Source organism: Solanum pennellii, chromosome 3 (assembly GCF_001406875.1).
Source record: "Solanum pennellii chromosome 3, SPENNV200".
NCBI classification, from domain to species: Eukaryota; Viridiplantae; Streptophyta; class Magnoliopsida; order Solanales; family Solanaceae; genus Solanum; species Solanum pennellii.
This window is the reverse complement of record NC_028639.1, coordinates 37,403,744-37,424,306: the sequence shown is the minus strand read 5'-3', so window position 1 is coordinate 37,424,306 and position 20,563 is coordinate 37,403,744. Positions and strand designations below refer to the sequence as shown.

Below are 20,563 nucleotides of genomic sequence, written 5' to 3'. Positions count from 1 at the left end.
AGTCTAACCTCAAAAACGAGGTTTTTGGAACTATTTATAGAAAATAAAAACCTAATTAAACAAGGACTCTATTTGCTGGAAATCTGTCAAAACGCGGCTGGGTCGACGGACCTCGCGACGGATCGTCGTGGTCACGACGAATCGTCATGGACTCCGTCGTCCCATACTTGTGCAATTTTCTTCTGCTGCTCTCTTCATTACCCTCGACGGCAAGTATCGCGGACTGTCACAGACACGACGGTCCGTCGCGTTCCAAAACACTTAAACTCTTAGAATATGGGTACTGGGACTACTTCTCTCAACTTCATGACGAACCTGCAGGACGGACCGTCATAGACACGACGGACCGTCATGGACTCCGTAACCCCACACTTGGTCAGACTTCCCCATCTTCCTTCAGCAGCTGCACTACGCTGCCACCTACGGACTGTCACAAGCATGACGGACCGTCACAAGCTCCGTAGGTGGTCTCTTCTGCATTTCTTCGCTCAAAAACCTCCGCATACATCTTTGAACAGATTTCCTGCAAATAAGGAGAAACTTATATAAAAATTTGCACAAAAAGGCTTTTGGACACACTAAACTTAAGAAAAAAGTATTAATAATACCCTGAATCCACGGTATATCAGTCCGTCACGCACTCGTAACCCCACACTTGGTCAGACTTCCCCATCTTCCTTCAGCAGCTTCACCACAATGCCACCTACGGACCGTCACAGGCTCGACGGACCGTCACAGGCTCCGTAGGTGGTAACTTTTCTGTACTTCTTGCTCAAAAACTTTTGCCTTCATCCTTGGACAGCTTTCCTGCAAATAAATAGAAACTTACATAAAAATCAATACAAAAAGGCTTTTGGACACACTAAACTTAAGAAAAAAGTATTAATAATACCCTGAATCCACGGTATATCAGTCCGTCACGCACTCGTAACCCCACACTTGGTCAGACTTCCCCATCTTCCTTCAGCAGCTTCACCACAATGCCACCTACGGACCGTCACAGGCTCGACGGACCGTCACAGGCTCCGTAGGTGGTAACTTTTCTGTACTTCTTGCTCAAAAACTTTTGCCTTCATCCTTGGACAGATTTCCTGCAAATAAATAGAAACTTACATAAAAATCAATACAAAAAGGCTTTTGGACACACACTAAACTTATGGAAAAAACATTAAATATACCGTGAAACCATGGTATATCAGTAACTTAGTCAAAACTTGCTTAAGCAAATCATTTAAACTTAAAACAAAAGAAGATGAAAGAGGCCCCAGTTTTCCCAAGAACAACAAGAATGTTTTTTTCAAGTTTCATCCTAAAATCAAAGTATTCTTCGTGGATTTCGTCACAAGGAATGTGGGATTTCGCTAGTGGGTTGCTTTCACCCATTGGGTTCCTAGATTTTAGATAGATTCTTGATTCCCTTAATATTATCTAGACTTAGGTTTTCTAGAACTTTGGATTATTATTATGATTTAGTAACGTTCTTAATTAGATTGTCATATCTTAGTAATGTTTTTATCTAGATTCATGCATGAAACTCAAAACCCTAGTTGGGTAAATCTTTTAGTTCATGAACTATACTAGTTATAAAAAAAATAAAGAGATATGTATGCCTCAGTTTTCAACTATTTCATTATGAGTACTTAATGTTGAATTTTCAGTTAGTATGTCAGAATCTTAAACTAACCAGTTTATTTCGTTTATGTTGTATGGTTCGCATTCTAGTTGGGAGTAGGCTTACTACTGAGTTGGACTAGGGTCATTTACCCTCATAGTCCCAGAACTACGTGCCACTGTAGGAGTATAAGTCCCATTTGTTGGGAATCATTTTAGTGATCACACTAGTCATGCCATTATACTTATTGATAGGTATATTGGGTTATCTCGATGGACATATATATCGGACTCCACATTTAGATTACGTGGTTTGTGTTGGTTTATAGTAGCTCCTAGAGTCAGACTTTAGCGCACTTGACTAGATTTTTAGTAATATTTAAGAATTTAGTCTCAGTATGTCATTTTTAAGATTAGTACTTGGTCATTGCATTTAGCTTAGCCTTTAGTACACTTTAACATTTACATTCAGTTTAGATTATGTTATTGCTTAGTATGCTTTTTTAAGTTAAGTATTTCATTCAGCTATACTTTATATCCTTTATGCTCTGTACATTCCAAGTATTGACACATACTCTATGCTACATCCTTTCATGATGTAGGTTCAGGTACTTAGCATTTTGATCACACATAGATCGGTTCCTGATCTCCAGTTCACAAGCTTCGGTGGTGAGTTCCCATTCTTCGAGAGCAATAGACATGCTTTTCACTTCAATACTTTTATTAATTGTCCAATTTTTCTAGAGTTAGTTGGGGCATGTTGCAATAACTTTAGTCAGTTAGAGGCTTTTTCAGACATAGTACTAAATTCAGTTTTAGTTTTGAGTTTGATCCTCCAATTTTTATTAAACTCATAGTCATTTATATATTTAGATCAGTATTGAGTATTCCTCATTATTCATTTTATCTCATATTTTAAGCTTCTTCATAGTATATTTATTGAGTAATCATTTAGTATGCTTATGATGTGTCACTACAAGAAAAAAGCTTTCTAGGGACCAGTCTTTAGCGACGAGATTAAATTCTAATCGCGAAAAGGATATTTTTAGCGACTAGATTTTATTCTGGTACTAAATTATCAATTTTATTTATTTAATGATGAAGTATAAAAATCTCGTCCTAGAAAATGTAATCTACTGGTCGTTAAGGTCCTAAATTGAGTTTGACCCACATGCCACCGAATTTCCCCCTAAATATTTATAAGTTATATCATTTGCAAATATAAAAAGGAATTATAAACATTCCTCCGTTCAGCAACTTAGCGACTAGCTAGGGTTTACTCCCATTCTCAACCTTTTCTCAATCTTTATCATTTTTACAACTTTGTTCCACGATTTGATTGAAAGTTCTTCTTGATTTCTTGGTCACGATTTATATTAATACTCTTCTTATATGATTCTCGTTGTTTCATGAGTTATTGATTTGGAAATTTTTATATATGTTTTTTGACGTTGTGGTATTGTGCGATTGAGTTAATTCCATGGAGAGGTCGTATCATTAAATTTTTGGAAAGAAAATCTAGTGTATTCACTCCAGATCCAATATTGTTCAAGGAGACTTAACATTAACTTGAAATTCTGAGTTTGCTTTACCTAATTTTATTTTCTTTTGTTTGCGTTGTATATGGATGTATGTGTTTGATTTTTTTTAGCGACTAACATACTTTTTTATTGCTTCTCCAGTGGTGAAATTTTTAACGGAACATTTGAAGGAAAAATATTATCAAATTGGTGATAACTTCATTAATGCTATCTATTGCGTTAAGATGGTGAGCTGTATCTATGTTCAGGGACTTGAGGTAATCAATCATAAAATTTTATTCCTTAGATGTTTGAAACCTATGAATGGTTGAGGTGGTAAATTTTATGTTTTTGGCAATTGTGGATTTGAAGATAATTTTTGTGTAGTTTTATAAATATATTATGCTAAATTGGTGTCTTGGAGTTAGAAAATTTGATTCATATCCTGTATTCAATAGACGACAAACATCTTTTAAAGTAGATATCGTCACTGGTGAATTCATAATTGATGTTAATTGGTGCATAGACCTCTTTGTTTTTTTTTCCAACTAGAAAGAGGAAAGGCCAATCTCCTGTTAGCAAAAAAGGAACTTGCCAATAACTTATATTCTGTCAAGGCTTTCAATTTTTCCTAGTAATTAAATTAAAAACAATGGATAAAAGCAACACTAAGTTCAAAAGTAATTGTTTCACTAAACAATCTGCACTGTCTATATATACATTTTGTATGCATATATAAGAAGAAACAACACTATCTCCACTTACTTAGACCATATACTTTTCAATCCCACTTTTCAGAGAACAAGTTTTGAAGTTGTTGGAGTGTTGTCAAGCCCCATTGCCCAACTAAATTCGTTAGCAAATTCAACATGTTTGTACTTGTCCTTAATGATAGACCTATTGGTATTATAGTAACCAAGCCATGTCTGGTATGTAAATTCCTTGCTTTATATCTAATATAGAATAACACATGTTCCACCTCTTTTTGGCCTCTGGATCTAGCAGAGATAAAGGTGCATTTGATATGGGCAAATCTTTAATCATAGAAATAGATGAAGAGGCCTTTTTTATATGGGAAAATCTTGGATATATATTCTTATCTTATGATAACTTAAATATTTAAGTAAGTCTTGTTTTTTGATTGTTGTTTTGTATGCATCTAAAGTTTAGTAAAGGAAATATGAAACTCTCTAGCTATGCTCCAACTTAAGGTGTAGTATCGATAAACATCGTTTCAGAAATTTTTTGAACTGCAACCTTACAGAAAGTCAAACAATTAGGATTGGTGAAGAACTGAAGATTATGTTATTGCTAGCTGATGAGTCAATGATCTCAAGTTTAAATTTCCATTAGTTCATGGATGCATGCAGTATCTTATTCCCTTATTTTTTATCATTTAAACTTTTAATTATCAGTTTTATCATTACGCGTGACACATCTGGGAGGAGGGGGTGGTGCCAGAAGATGACAGTTGAATACACTTGTGAAGTGTATTTCCTTCTGTTGTTTCTCATACGCTTTCACTTGCACGTGTATGGGTATGTATATTTTATGCTTAACTGTCAGCAGCTTGAGAATAACTTTTTGAGTATTTGTAATACTGACGCTACAAATATTTTGCAGACATTAATATGCAGATTGACTGGTTTACTATTGATACCTAGAATCCATAACTAGATAAAACTCTAATGTTGTAGTTGTATCTAGTGTAAGAATCTAATGCAACACAATATCAGTTTCGAAGATGTGATTGGATCGTAGAATCTGTTTTTTTCTCTAAAGTTTTATCATTTGTTGGTAAAAGAAAAAGTCTAGCTTTGATGCTAACCCTTGTACTTTTAAGTTGTGTTCGACTACTGAACGTAATTTCTTTTAAATATTTCAGTTGGTCATCTTAGTGGTGACTTCTATTTGAAATGAGCATTACTAAGAGGTTATGCTAAGACAGGGACCATGAACAAGTGAGTTTTATTTATTATTCATGTTTGCCGGCATTGCTGCTATAGTTATCTGTATAGAGTTGCATCGGCAAGCGCATTGGGGACTTTCATGCCCTTCTGTGATTCTTTTAAATTTTTTTTAGTTGCTTCTGCCTTGAATATTTCTAGGTTTGGTATGAAAACAGGGTGAATAATATGGAATTGTTATTGGAAGAAATGCTAGTTTAATAGTAGTCTAATTGGGCAAAATATGCATTTATCATTCAAATTTGGGTTGTACAGGTTAGATACTTGGTATTCAATAACTAGTTCCTACTACCTTCTGAAAGATCTTACTAAACAGAAGTTTGAATTTTCTTTATTCATCTCCTCATCCTAAATATTGCTATACAACAAATACCAGTGGATAACTTTTGGATAGAAATAGTGGTGCATATATAACAGTTCCCTCTAACAATATCTTGAATGACTTTGAAGCGTTTTAGCCAATTTAGTTGTTTAGACTTAAGTCCACTTGTTTAGTACAAATATATCTTTGTCCATATTGTTGGCAGAGTATGTACCTAACAATCAAAAAATCTAGAATGTAATATCTTATTTCTTATCTTCATTGAAATGTGTTTTCTATGATTAGATTGTGCACGTTTCTTTTCTCTGAGAAAATTTTATTTTGTATTTTTACAGGATTTGGAGATTACTGTTTACAAGTCGAGATGCAAGTTTGAAGATTTTGAACAAGTTTTGATAATTTGGTCATCATTTTGCTAGGACAGTTTGGCAAAGTATTTCATTAATTATATACTTAGATATGTTAGTTGTGTAAAAGATATCATGATTATAATTTTAAAAAGAATTTGACATGTATGTGTGATACTAACTAATCGTTAGTTTAATTAATATGATTGATGATTTTGTTAATATTAATTTGGTTATTTATATTTGGAATTTCATAGTATTGTAGAAAAATATGATAAGAGAGAGCATGCATTATTTAGGTATCACATTTTGTTGAAATTGTAAACACCTTTTTGGATCAGTGATGCCACAGTCCTTAAAACTCTTTAAGGACCAGAGTTTTGGTTGAAAAATCTTGTAGCGACCAGTTATGATTGTCTTGAGATGTGGTATTAAGGACGAGAAATGTAGTACCTACTTCAGTCTCGTCCCTATTGATCGTTAGCGACGGAGCCGGTAAAGGACGGATATTTCCTGTCGCTATCAACTTTTGGGGACCAGAAAGAGATTTTTAAGGACCATATTTCTCGTCCCTAATAGCATTCTTCTTTTAGTGTGTGAACTCAGGGTTAACTTGGGGTCACTCGTGGTTCTAGGTCCATTTATTTACATCTAGCGGGTAGCCTTGGGGTATGACGATACCATTATTTCATTTTTTTAGGAGCTTAGTCTACTTATAAATCTAGAACTACAGACAACCTCATTCTCTCAATACTAGAGATATGTAAGAGGCCAAAGTCTCGTCCATACCTTTTTCTTTCTTTCTTTACAGAATTGCTTATCCTTTCATTTGTTCCCACTAATATATTTTTGTTAGTCTAAAAAAATTGGATATTTAGTCAACGTCTTTGCCCGCCAATTGATTCTTCATTATTGAGAAAAGAGGGCATATGTCGACACCAAATTTTGAGTGATCTCTCATCCTTTCTCAATCTTTACTTGATTAAATAAGTGTTTTAAAACTTATTTCTTTACTTTATGTTTAATTTTTATCACATTAGCCATATACTTTAGTATTCATAATATTAAATACTATTTTATGGTTGTTGTTTTTGTTTTTGTTGTTGTTATTATTATTATAATTATGATTAATATTATTATTATTATTATTATTATTATTATTATAATTATCTATTTCTAAATTCGAGATAATTAATATACTTTTCTATTTAATGTCTATTATGTTTAAGTGGATTTATATCATATGGAAATTACGTAATATGTGTAGTATAATTATTTATTGGATAATGATTTATTAAACATTGACTCCAAATTACTTATGTTGTAGCACCTTTTATTCAATCTAGTTAATTATTAGTCTTTTTTGCTCAACTTTATTCATTTTGAATTAATTACTTTAATCGCAATCTCAAGATCTCATCTTTGATCCCAACTGTCCATTCATTCTTTTGAATCAAAACCCCACATCTCACCGGGATGTAACTGCTAAGATTGAGTCTCTCACAACTTTCCTATATTAATATCCTAAAACCTAACCCTATTTTCCTTTTTTCTCCTTGTTCACTTTGAAAACACCAAGCATTGCTCCCTTAGCTCCAAACTTCGTCCATTAGCAGTGCATATCACCAGTGAAACCCCTGCTTCACCCTCACTTATGAGGACAACCACCAAGAGAGTCCCTCTGCTTCATATCTCTCCTCATGGAACTTCTCCAACCACCAGCGGACATCAACCGCTTCACCACCCGAACTAGTTTCCCCTCTCTTCCCCTTTCTGTTTACTTCTGCCTCTCTTCACTTCTCTTCTGACCGGCGAAGTGTCGAATCATGCAATCTCAACCCGTCTCCTTCTCTTATATTCATTTGTTCTGACCAAACACTTCGGCAAGACAACTCCCGAGAAGTCAAGACTACCACCATCCTTCCTAGCGAGATCGACAATAACAAAAACAAGAGCTTCTTTGCTCCGCCGCTATCTCCAGCTAGACCTGACAGAGCCTTGAGGGGGCTATTTAATAGATCCGTGCAGGTTCCTTTTTTTTTTAATTTCAATTATTATATCATCTTATAAACAACTTTCTTAAGTTATCTAGATGTTTTAGTATAATAGTTTTTATTACATTCTTACGCTACATGAAATTCAATAATATCCATGAAATCTCTATTAAACATGATTTCCTTATGATTTTGAGTTCCTAAACTTGTGCATTTTCTGCCTTGTGTGTTTCCATTTTTTTAAAAAAACTTAATTATCCCCTTTTGTAAATGGGTTTTAGTGTGCCCTTGAGTTTTTCTTTAGAAACTCTGACAGAGTTGTGGTTACTTTATCTAATAGTAGCAAGCCTTAATATGAGAATTTTACTTATTTGCTTAATGAATTGATTGATTATTCTAAAAATCTTCATGATTCATGTTTCTTTCCATTTTTTACCTAATCGAATGGTACAAATTAATATTTATCTATTGTTGGTAAACTATGTTATGATTCTTCTTCTTGATTGACTATTTTATTCTCCGACTTTTCTTTTTTTTTAGTTAGTGTGAACAACATCGACTTAATTGTTTCTGCTAAACTTTTGATAGTTATGGTAAGTAAATATACATATGTGATGTTCAAATACAGCAGTCTATAAATCATGTTATTTTGGACTGATTTGTTGGACTTTATTAACATGGCTCCTTCAAAATTATAAGTTCATTCATGATTCTTGCCTTCTATTTTTTATGAAAGATTCATCGATGGTAATTTCTAATTATCAATTGGCTATTGCATTATTTTAGTATCAATTGATTGATGGTAAAATCCATGCATTAAAGTTTCCTGTTACTTGTTTATTTTTTTAAAAAAACATTGACTTAGTAGCATTTTTTATTAACTGGATTTTAAAGCCGCATTGTTATGATAATATTGATAAATTAAATGCCAAGAATGAGGGTCTAATTGAGGAGAATAATTTTCTTTCTTTTTCTCTATTTTTATACTTATTGATGTGCCCTATATATTTTACTTTAAATACAAGACTATACATTATGTCCACATTCTTAAACAAGAACAATACTCTCGTACAATCTCAAAAGCAATAATATTTTTACGTACTACCTTAAAAGTTTTTTTTGTTCTTGTGGCTGCACGAAGTATGAACTTCGGTTCTAAAATCAAGTTTTATGAGCTTATTTGAATACTGTTAGACCGGTTGGTGATCTTTAGAAGAATTATAAGATGTGATATGTTCAAGATAGTTACTCCATTATTTTATTTTGTTATCTTCTCTTACTTTAGTGTCCTTATAAGCTTACTTTTCTTGAGAATACCTTTATTACTTTAGTATTTCATTGTAAGGTACTACTAAAAAACATACTCCTACCCCTTTGAATATTGTTTGCACGTACACTATAATGAAATGACATTACTTGTAATCCAATCATGACAAGTGGAGAACTCAACGCGAGAAGCCGAGCTAAAGTGGAATCGTCACCCCAAAAGGGGAATCAGGTACAATTTATAAAATAGTGAAAACAAATAGGCTATAGTTTGCTTCTTGTATGAAGTGCAAACATAGCTTTATAAAAATAAGACAACTCATTATTCCCTCCTAATTTAATTTTTTATGTCACACTTTTAAAAGTCTTAAAAACATGATAATGTTTATTATGTTAACTTATCAACATAATTTTTTATATTCTTAATATGAAAAAAAAATATACTTATATTTTAGCTTCACGCAACTTTTTAAATAACAAAATATTTTATTTAATACTCTTGGATAATTTTTAAATTTTTTTTGTCTTTTCTTAAGAAATTTAAGAGAGTCAATCATAAAAAAAGGATTATAAGGAGTAAATACTCTAATAGGCCATTTTAGCCCTTTCAAATTTTGATCCCTCTCTATCTCTCTCTAGTGACTATAAATTTATATGTTGTTAATTTATTTAAATTCTATTTTCATGATATATTTTATTCTTTTAATATGGATGCAATTACGTTAGCTCTTCCATCCTATCTTCTCCTTATTGTTATTTTATTTTTATTTACATTCCTTTTATTTAATATTATCCAAACACTTTTAAGTCTTTTATTAGAAGCGATCAAGTCGACTTCTCCTTCTTTATTTGTTAATATTTAAAGTATCTTATTTCTCTATTTGGTACTCCATAGTCTTGCTATGATGGATTGAATTCATAAATTTGTGTGGCTTCATTACCTCTGCATGTGCCAATTTTATAACTCGTATTGATTTAGTTTGCTTGTTTAAAAAAACTAAGGGTGCTTATCTAACTTTAGTATTCACCTAAACTTATATTAATCAGATAATAATCTTCTTATGCTTAATTTATTAACCCGTCTTACATTCTTTTATATATATATTTTTATCTTATAGTGACCTTATTTGCCATATTAAATCTCCATATAATTCACAAGATTCGACCGGGACCGACATTTGTGAACCTCAAAATGTGCTTAACACCTTCATTTAAAGGTAACTGAACCCTTACCTGATCGATGGATTCACAAACCCTTTAAAGTAACTCTGTTTGTAAATAGGATAGAATGGTGCGCTAACGACCTTCCATTTGTTAGGTGACGACTCTTCTTTTTTATTGATCTTAAAAGAGTTGTCATGTCACACCCCATTCCTACACCCTTGGCGTGCACTCAAGAACCATTATTGGTCCCCAAGCAAACCCTTGGTATGAATCAGTACTCAACATCATATGAACTTAAAAGTAAATGTTTCTCAAAAGTCTCAAAATAGATAGCTCGGAATATATTAAAGAAATAATTCAACTGGCCAAAACAGACAACTCAAGTCTGAAACATTTTAACTATGAAAATGAAAAGCCTCCTCAAAACACTATTGTCTATAAATGAAGCCTCTAAAAACTATGATGGAAGTTGAGACAAAACCCATGATGTCAGAAACCCAGAACGTCGTGACTGGCACCGACTCTAACTCTCCGGTGGGAGAACCACTACTACCGTTCAACTACAAAAAATAATCTAAAACTTACGCATTGAAGTTAAAGAAATAAGTTAAATAACTAAGTAAGAGGTATCCATAAACCTTGACAAGGATTATAAAGAACAAATTAAACAAATGAGGAAGATAAACCTAGAATCTGAAATTCAATGTACCAAAACTACTACGAAATCATAAGTCTAAACATGAAGGGTCACAACCCCAACTACTGAACTAATCACTAATTATACAAATGTATATTTTCGGAAATGGTCGACTTAGACGAAAGAGAACTCAATGGAAGCCCGGAAGATTCAACTCACCCTTGAAGTCGATGCAATAATCCCTAATCTCATAATCGAGGTCTGTCAATAGTTTCCTGAAGATGCTATGTACGCAACAAAAATAAGAGCAAGGGAAGAATCAATACACACCCACATTGTAGTAGTAGGATCATGCGGCTGTCCCACTATTGCAACATAAGAAATTCAAACAACATTATAATCACATGCATATATATAATAATGTATACAACATTTTAACATGACAATTCAACAATACATCTCACATTTATCACCACATTATTGGTCCTCTCTCGGAACCCAACCCAGATAGTTAGCTTGCCAAAACGTGGTAGCCTGATCCCATGTTGCGCCAGAACATGGCAACTCAATGCAAAGTTATGACAGAACGTGGCAACCAATCGCAGTTAGCTTACACAAAAGTGGCAATATGATCCCCATTCACACACCACAATCACAATCACAAGTATATCGTCAAGATCATACATTTATATCATGATTTCGTGGCTACATATTCATCTATCTCATTTACAAGAAATGTGATTAATATGGCAACATTAATACACATACAAGTATCAAAATGAAGCAAGAACATTCATACATCACACGATCATGAAATCACAACCATCACCTACCTCAAAACAAGCTTGAAACCCTAAGAAACTTGATTCTTCCCTTTCCGAAAATCACCAATTACCCGCATTACTAACAATGCACACAACCCTTGATCACACCCATGATCTCTAGTATCTACATTAGGGTTGTTCCCACTATAAAGTCTATTAGTAAACCCTTCCCCATCAATATTGACCCATTATATTACATTCTACGGATTGAAAAACGGATTTAGGGAGTTAAAATCTTCCATTTATCCTCAAAATGGTGGAAAATAAGTTAGAGTCACCTAGGGATCATTCCTGAACTCTAAAAAATTGAAAAGTGTCAAATAACGCCGTTTAGGGGTTTTATTGACGACTTAATTCGCACCTGTCCCGGCTACAGTGCACTCATCCCTCTATTAGTGGTGCTATAGAGGCCAATCATCCCGCTAAAATGACAGTCTCGTAACAGAACACTTCCCTCTCGAACTTACAATTTCAAGTCTCGTCTCGTCCTCCATAGCGGTCACCATTCCGATACAGCGACAATAATTTAGCTACAACGGCATAAAAAAAACAGAGAGCTTGTTCTCATAATTCCACAGACCCAATAAAACACTTTCACTTTCATTCCACTACACTTAGAAAATACTCCATACACTAAGGTAGATTCCCATTACTCTACTCACTCAAATTCAATTCCGTAAAATCGTGGGTTTGTTAACAATTTATCTAAAACCTCATGTAAGCAAGACTTTAATTAAGTCACTCGATTGCTACCAGATTTCCCTACACCTTATGGAATCCGATTTTCTCCAAATCCGGACAAGGTAGGAATAAATTCAAATACTACAAAAAAAATTCCAACTCTAATTTTCCCCTCATTGGAATTTCTATAATGACGGAACTCAGTCATTACAATAGATACCAATTTATCCATTATTCATCCCCAAGTGACAAAATTAAGGAAAATCAAGATAAGGGAAGAAAAATTAGTACTTGATTCGACAAATAATTGGAGATACTTTTCTCGCATACCCGACTCAGTTTCCTAAGTAGCTTCTTCCACTGGACGATGCTTCCATTGAATTTTCCCGAACATAATCTCCTTTGTCCTCAACTTACAGATCTCATGATCAAGAAATAAAAGCTGTTTATCATATTGAATGTCTTTATTCAACACAATTGAGTCCCACTTAATGATGTAATATCTGTTACCATGATAGCTCTTTAATATAGACACATGAAATACCAGATGCACACCAGATAGATTTGAGGGTAGAGACAATCTATATGCCACTGACCCTACACATTCAAGAACCTTAAAGGAACCAATGTACCTAGGGTTTAGCTTGCCCTTCTTACCAAATCTCATCACCCCCTTCATGGGTGATACTTTAATAATAACAATTTTGCCCGTATGGAACTCCATGTCTTTCACCGTATGATTTGCTTACTTCTTTTGTCTACTCTGTTTGGCTACAAGTTTAACTTGAATACTCCTCACTTCTCTTGAGCATCTTTTACTAAGTCAACCCCCATATATTTCACATCCCTAGACTCAAACAAACCTTAAGGTGATCTATATACCCTCCCATATAATTCCTGAAATGGTGTCATATGAATACTAGAGTGCTAGCTATTGTTATAAGAAAATTCGCACAAAGGTAAGAACTTATCCCAATCCTTCCAAAATAAAGCACACATGCTCTCAACATATCTTCCAACATTTGTATAGTCCTCTCAGATTGTCCATCTTTCTGTGGATGAAAGGTTATACTATAAGTGAGTTGGGTGCCCAATTAATCATGCAATTTCGTCCTTCACATAGATCTTCACCAATTGATAGAAAGGGGCACACCATACAGTCTCATTATCTCCTTCACATATATCTTCGCCAATTGTTCAGCATTATAATCTATTCTTACCGAAATAAAATGGGCTGACTTAGTCAATCCATCAACTACAACCAAAATAGAATAAAACTTCCCTAAGGTCTTGGGAAGACCAACCACAAAATCCATGGCTATTCTTGTTGCACCCCCTCAAAATGAACTAGGATAAATTAGAGCCTCACATGTGTTTTATGAGTTAATAACATGTTAAAATAATTAATAATAGCTTTAGGAATTTGCTTTAAAGAGTTTGAAAGTCAAACGTCAATGAACGACCAAGACGTTCGAAAACTAGTCTTGTGTGTGCTAATTTGCATTTACATGTTTTATGTACTTTGATGTGTCGTTTGGAGTCTAATATGATTTGAAGAGACTCTATAATCTATATGAACATGTTTAGGTTCTAAGATTATGTTTACGACTCCCCAAGGACAATCCTAAGGGTCCTTGAGGAGAACCCAAATGTTTGCCAAGAACCTGCAAAAACAGCCCCTTTGACGACCCCAATAAATGCTCTATTGATAAGTAGACGCCCCTTCAAAAGGGGGTGTGGATCAACACATAGTCGTGGGAGATTATATTCTAATTGGGGGATTCTATGAATTAATCGATGAAGGCCAAGATGGTCCATGAATCAATTGGCGCCCGTCAATGATGACTGTCAATAGGGACCTTGGATTTTCCATAGGGTCTGGGCTAGTGCATTCACCCCACGTTCTAATTAAGTGTTAGATGATTATTTTAGGTGTTTTATTTATTTTAAGTTAGTTTAAACAACTAGACCTAGAATTATACATCACTTTTCAAAATCAAAACCCTTCTTCCAAGTAAAGTTCTCTCAAGACTACATGGGGGCTTGAAGCCAATTTGAAGCTAGGATTGAAGAATTAGAGTGATTCCTGCATAAATTTAGTGCGATTTCTACTATTAAGGTATGTTTATTTCATCCTTGACTCTTTTTTCATTTAAGGAGCCAATTCCAAAGGCTTTTCAAAAGATTTTAAAAACCTTAAAATCCTATTTCGAATTCTAAGCATGGGTTCTTGCATGAAAAGGTTTAAATTGATGATTTATGAAGTATTCAATTTTAATTGATGATTTTATAATTAAAAATTCCATGAAGCCATGTATTGCTTGAATTACTAATGTTGGCTCTAAAATGGTTGTATTGATCATAACTCAATTATAATAGATTCATGTTTAAATTGTTATGGGCTATTGAATTATATGTTGATCATTGCTGGATTGTTCATACTTATCCTTATAGTATTTATATCTACGTTGAGTTTTTGTAGAATCATTAGTATGGATAAATTGTTGGCCTAGTCTTATGGACATTGGTATTGGTAAGGTCTCTTGTTATGCGAATTTGTTGGAAAGGCTAAAGAATGGTGATTGTGGCTATTGGAAGGTTGTGAGGCTAACTAATTCATTTGTTTAACGTAGAATTGATATCAAATTGCTATTTATTCTATGGTCAACTTATGGTGGCGGTGTTTATTTGTTATAAATGTTATGAACATGGCCTTGTCGACATTGTTATGTGAATTGTTTTATTAACATGATATGGTATGAGTTAATGTATAAGGTAAGGTGCTTATGTGATGTCTATATGATCTTGTATGGGCGCTATAATGATATGATAAAATGTACTTCCTCCCTAATTGTTGATATATGATCATGAAGGACTAAGGAAAGTCTTTATAGAATGATGTTGTATCTTGTGTTGGTAGACTTAGTTGTCCTTACTTGGTACTTGAATTGTATTAAATGAGTGTACAAATTAAAGTCTATGAACGTTATACCTAAAGAAGGTACCTTTCTATGAAAGACTAATATGAAACCTTGAATAGTAAAAGAAGGTTAATTAAGAACCCTTGAAGTTGTAAACCTAAATGGTGCCTCCTTCTTGAGTGGAATGATGGACTTAGAGGTAGGTTGGTCGGAACGACATGAAACCATCTTTAAGGAAGTCATAAGAGCTATCCAACCCGTCCTTGTAAATGGTATTATGAGTTGGTAAGGCTTAGTGATGGTACCTTCTCGAATACCCTCATGTGAATGAAATTACTCTACGAGAAATAAGGCAAAGCACCGAGTGGATATGCTTAAAGGAGTAGCTCTAGTCGAGTATGAGGCTAGAGTACAAAGAAAACTTTTGATATCTCCTAAACCATGTGCCTACATGGGATGTGTCCTATTTATACTCTTGGCAAGCAGAACACCTTCCACGGTGGGGTCTTGATGACACCGGATTCCATACCTTAATAGTATGGTATATGTCGGTTAATGCTTATTCTCATCATGTAGGATGTGCAATCTAGTATTGGATAGGTTCTACAAAGTGTAGGTAGTGGAATAAAAGTCTATCTACAAATGACATGAGTAGGCTTTAAAGATGCTAGAGTGAGTTCCCTAGGTCTTCCAAGACCATTATATGAAGTCACCTACTTGCTAGTTTTCTCTTAAATGACTTAAATGAATAATGTTCACTTACTTAAAGAAAGTGGAATTGAAAGGTTGTTATCTTGGGTAGCTTTGACGATCATTTAGGTGTGCTTGAAGAGGGTGTATGGGAAGTCTCTTCATGTTTTACTCAGGTGAGTCTTAGAGTAACCTTAGGTAGAGGGTCTAAAGTGATGAAAAGGCACTTATTCAATATGAAATTAAGTCCTATATGGTAATGCTAGTTGAATATATCTGATATGTGATTGTTGACTTGTATTATATCTCTTAAACTCTTATGATGAAGGCTCTTATAAAAATAGCATGAAAATCATAGATTTAAGTAAGTGTCCCTTTTGCATGGTTTTCTTGCATGTTCACCATACTTAGTGCATTAATTGTGCTAATTACATATGTTTCTCTATGTCTACAAGTGTAGGTGGTGGCAAGTGAGGATTGCTAGAAGTTCAAGCATGAGAAGTAGATTTCTCTCAAGATTGCTATATCCTCATATGATGAAGGACATGGATCTTAGTTCTAGTTTTATTTTATTAAAGACTTTCTATGATATATAAGTTTTCTATTAGTGACATGGATATGACTTTATGATGTTGTCATGTGTCTGAGATTGCTTATGATGAGACTTAGTTTCTCCTTACGTTTTATACAAGAGTTTCATCGTTGACTTTATATGTGAAAAATTTTAATTCTGCATTACTTCTAATATTTATGTGATGAATGAATGCTAAGAGGCTCATACAAGACCTCCGAGAGGTCAAGTACGTCGTTTTACTTCTATGGTTTCTTCCCGCTCGTAATAAACTTGGTAGAGCATAAGGTTATGAATTGATCTTTACGATTTAAAGTCTCATAAAACCACGTCTAGTAGAGTATTGTTCATCGGTATTGAGTCGCAACACATCTATGAGCAAGAGGCTATAGGACGATAGAAGTTTCACATTCTTCATTACTCTTGTGTCGCGCCATAGAGTTGTTATTATAAGTGTCTTTTCCTAATCTTTTCTCTTGTGTTTATAGGATATGAATATAATAAGGATGTCCACAAGAAGAGTTGATGAGGAAGTGGTGAATGAGGGAGTTCATCCCCGAGATGAACAAGTTCCCCAACGTGGTCAAGTTTCCCAAGGTGAACAAGTCCCTATAGCGAATCAAGGGAATGAGATTTCGGTGGTTCCCCTGGACATGACTAATGCGTAAGTTAGAGGAACACTTCTCGCCCTAGCCCGATCCATGACGGCGATATGGGGCCTAGGGTGAATTCTCTTGAGAGTAGCATAACCTCTTGGTTGAGGGACTTTGTGAGGATGAATCCTCCTACTGTTCTTGGCTCTAAGGTGGGAGAGGATACCTAAGAGTTTCTAGATAGTATTTGTAAGGTGTTGAATGCTATGATGGTGAATTCTAAGGAGAAAGCGGAGTTTGCTTCAGACCAATTGAGGGAGGTTTCTCAAGTGTGGCACACACAATGAAATGATAGTAGGCCGGTTTAACCGGGTCCCACAGATTGGGAAGAGTTTAAGGAAACATTCTGAGGAAAGTACTTTCCCAATGAAAAGAGAAAAGTTAAGGTTCATGAGTTCATAAATCTTACGCAAGGTGACATGAGTGTGGAGGAGAATTCCTTGAAATTTACCCTATCGTCTAAGTATTCTCCATCTGTGGTGTCTAGCCCTAAGTATGAGATGAGTAGGTTCTTGACCGTTGTTTCTGATCTTATGAAGGCAAATTGTCGTACGACAATGCTCCATGATAACATGACTCTATCTAGGATTATTGTGTATGCTTAATCCATTGAGGAATCTAAGCTTGAAAGGAGGTTAGAGGTGTTAAGAGGGAAAGGAACGATGGGCAAAATCAACCTAGGTCTAAGAAGAGAGCTCCAAATCGAGATGTCCCTAGTGATCTTAAGGATAACCATGAGAGGGGTGGTGTTTCCCAAATTGTTAATCCTACTTTCTCTACTTGTGGAAATAAACATTTTTGGAAGTTTCTAGCCGATACTAGTGGCTGCTATGGTTGTGGAAAGAATGATCATAAATTGAGCTATTGTCCTACTATTGCTACTAAAGGAAGAGATGTCAAGCAAGCCCCTTATAATGGTCCGGATATGGGTGAATAAAAGAAGACTCGATTCTATGCTATTCCTTCTAATAAGGATAAAATCCAGATGAAGGTATCGGTAAGTTATAATTCCTTACCTTAGTTATAAAAGTTTATTGTGTTGTTCATGATAGAGGAGATGGGTTTCTCCCAAGTGGGGGAGTATGGTGAATAGTTGGATGGATTTTGTCTCTCTCTTCTATTATATTCAAGCTTGAGAGTTAGAACTTTCTAGTAACATGTGCATGAATGGGGATTCTTTTGTGAAAAATGAGGTTCATGGTTCCCTTTACAATTTTCGCATGTTTTATGAATTTATGCTATATGGTAAAATGAGCTTAAATGATTTTGTCTCTCATGTTTATGTGCATCCATAGTGAATTGCGTAAATGTTGCATGAGTAGACTTATGAGCATGTTTAAAAAGGTGACTTTTGAGAATGTTCAATAGTTGTGCTTTTACGAGAATTTGGCATAATGTTCTTAGAAATAATGTGATGAGCATGATGATATGTGGATAAGGAAGTTCCTCCTATGTGAAATGAGAAGTATAGAGTCTTATTGGATGATAAGTTGTAGATGTTGTTCCGACTCTCTTGTTGTGTTTTGAGTCTCTTGTTATGTGGAGTTGATGTTCCTCCTAGCTATGTGTGTTTTGAATTTATGTGGTATGGTTGTGACCTTCTAATTATGTGTTTTAGAACTTTGAAAATTTTTAAAGTATTTTAGTGTCGTTCGAGGACGAATGTGTTTCAAGTGGGCGAGAATATTGCACCCCTCAAAATGAACTAGGATAAACTAGAGCCTCACATGTATTTTATGAGTTAAAAAAGTGTTAAAATAATGAATAATAGCTTTGGAAGTTAGTTTTAGGTTCTAAACTTCCCGGTATGATTCTACAAGGACCACCATAAAGGTCCTTGAGGAGGACGCAAACGTTTGCCAAGAAGCTACCAAAATAGCCCCTTTTACGACCCCAATCGACGCTCCATTGATCAGTTGATGCCCCGCCAAAAAGGCGCATGGCTCCAAACTTTGTTGTGGCAGCTTAGCGTAATTGGAATAGTATCTAAATCAATGGATGAAAGCCAGGACGGTCTGTCAACCAATTGACACTCCGTAAATGGTGGTCGTTAATCGGGACATACATTTTTCACCCCGCGTTCTAATTAAGTTTTAGACGTTTATTTTACGTGTTTTAATGTATTTTAAGTTATCTTAAACACCTAGACCTAGAATTAGACTTCATTTCTAAAAATCAAAACCCATTTTCCAAGTAAAGTTCTCTCAAGACTCTATGGAATCTTGAAGCCATGTTGAAGCTAGGATTGAAGAAATACAGTGATTCCTCCATAAATTTAGTGGTATTTCTACTATTAAGGTATGGTGATATCATCCCTTACTCTTCTCTCATTCAAGGATCCAATCCAAAGGCTTTTCTGAAGATTTCAAAATCCTTAAAATTCTCTTTCGAATTCTAAGCATGTGTTCTTAATGAAAATGTTTAAATTGATAATTTATGAAGTATTCAATGTTAATTGAATTTTTAATGATAAAAAATTCCATGAACACTTGTATTCCTTGAATTCTTAATTTTATCTCTAAAGTGGATGTATTAATCATGACTTAATTATAATAGATTTACGTTTAGATTGTTATGGGCTTTTGAATTATATGTTGATCATTGTTGGATTATTTCATAGTTTTCCTTATAGTATTGATATCTACGTACGGTTTTTGTTGAATCATTTGTATGGATGAATTGTTGGCCTAGTATTTTGCACATTCGTATTGGTAAGGTCTCTTGTTGTGTGAATTTGTTAGAAAGGCTAACGAATGGTGATTGTGCCTATTGGAAGGTGGTGAGTTGACCTCATTCCTTTATTTAATGTATAATTGATATCGAATTTCTATTGATTGGTATGGTTTACTTTTGGTGGCAGTGTTTAATTGTGATAAATGTTATGAACATGGCCTTGTCAACATTATTATGTGCATTCTTGTATTATCATGATATGGTATGAGTGAATGTTTAAGGTGAAGGTGCTCCTGTGATGTCCCAATGTGATGTCTATATGATACTTTATGGGTGTTATAATGATATGATTGAAAGTACTTCCTCTCTAATTGTTGATATATGATGACGAAGGACTAAGGAGAGTCTTTATAGAATGATGTTGTATCTTGTGTTGGTAGACTTAGTTATCCCTACTTGATACTTGAATTTTATTAAATGAGTGTACCAATGAAATAGGTTTGGTAGACCTAAAGTAGCTAGCCTTCTATAAAAGACAAATGTGAAACCTTGAATATGTAAAGAAGGTTAATCGAGAAGCCTTGAAGTAGTAGAATGAAATTATGCCTCCTTCTTGAGTGGAATGATGGACTTAAAGGCAGGTTGGCTGAAACGACATCAAAACCATCTTTAAGGAAGTCAAAAGAGCTATCAAAATTGACCTTGGTTGGCATGCCTACTAG

The 20,563-nt window shown here is 34.4% G+C and overlaps 2 long non-coding RNA genes across 6 annotated transcripts; both read left to right on the top strand.

The window, feature by feature from the left end:
• The first annotated feature begins 2,767 nt into the window (after positions 1 to 2,767).
• LOC107015355 lies at positions 2,768 to 5,986 on the top strand. 5 transcript variants are annotated; one of them, XR_001456335.2, is made up of 3 exons: positions 2,768 to 2,885; positions 3,294 to 5,092; positions 5,756 to 5,948. It is a non-coding gene; the product is annotated as an uncharacterized LOC107015355 (long non-coding RNA). The 5 variants fall into 5 exon arrangements; XR_003577469.1 differs by having other exon boundaries at positions 2,833 to 3,409; positions 3,930 to 5,092; XR_003577470.1 differs by having other exon boundaries at positions 2,834 to 4,060; positions 4,547 to 5,092.
• A 1,292-nt stretch (positions 5,987 to 7,278) lies between these two features.
• On the top strand, positions 7,279 to 16,655 carry LOC107014981. The gene is made up of 2 exons (XR_001456289.2): positions 7,279 to 9,259; positions 16,405 to 16,655. It is a non-coding gene; the product is annotated as an uncharacterized LOC107014981 (long non-coding RNA).
• Positions 16,656 to 20,563: the final 3,908 nt, after the last annotated feature.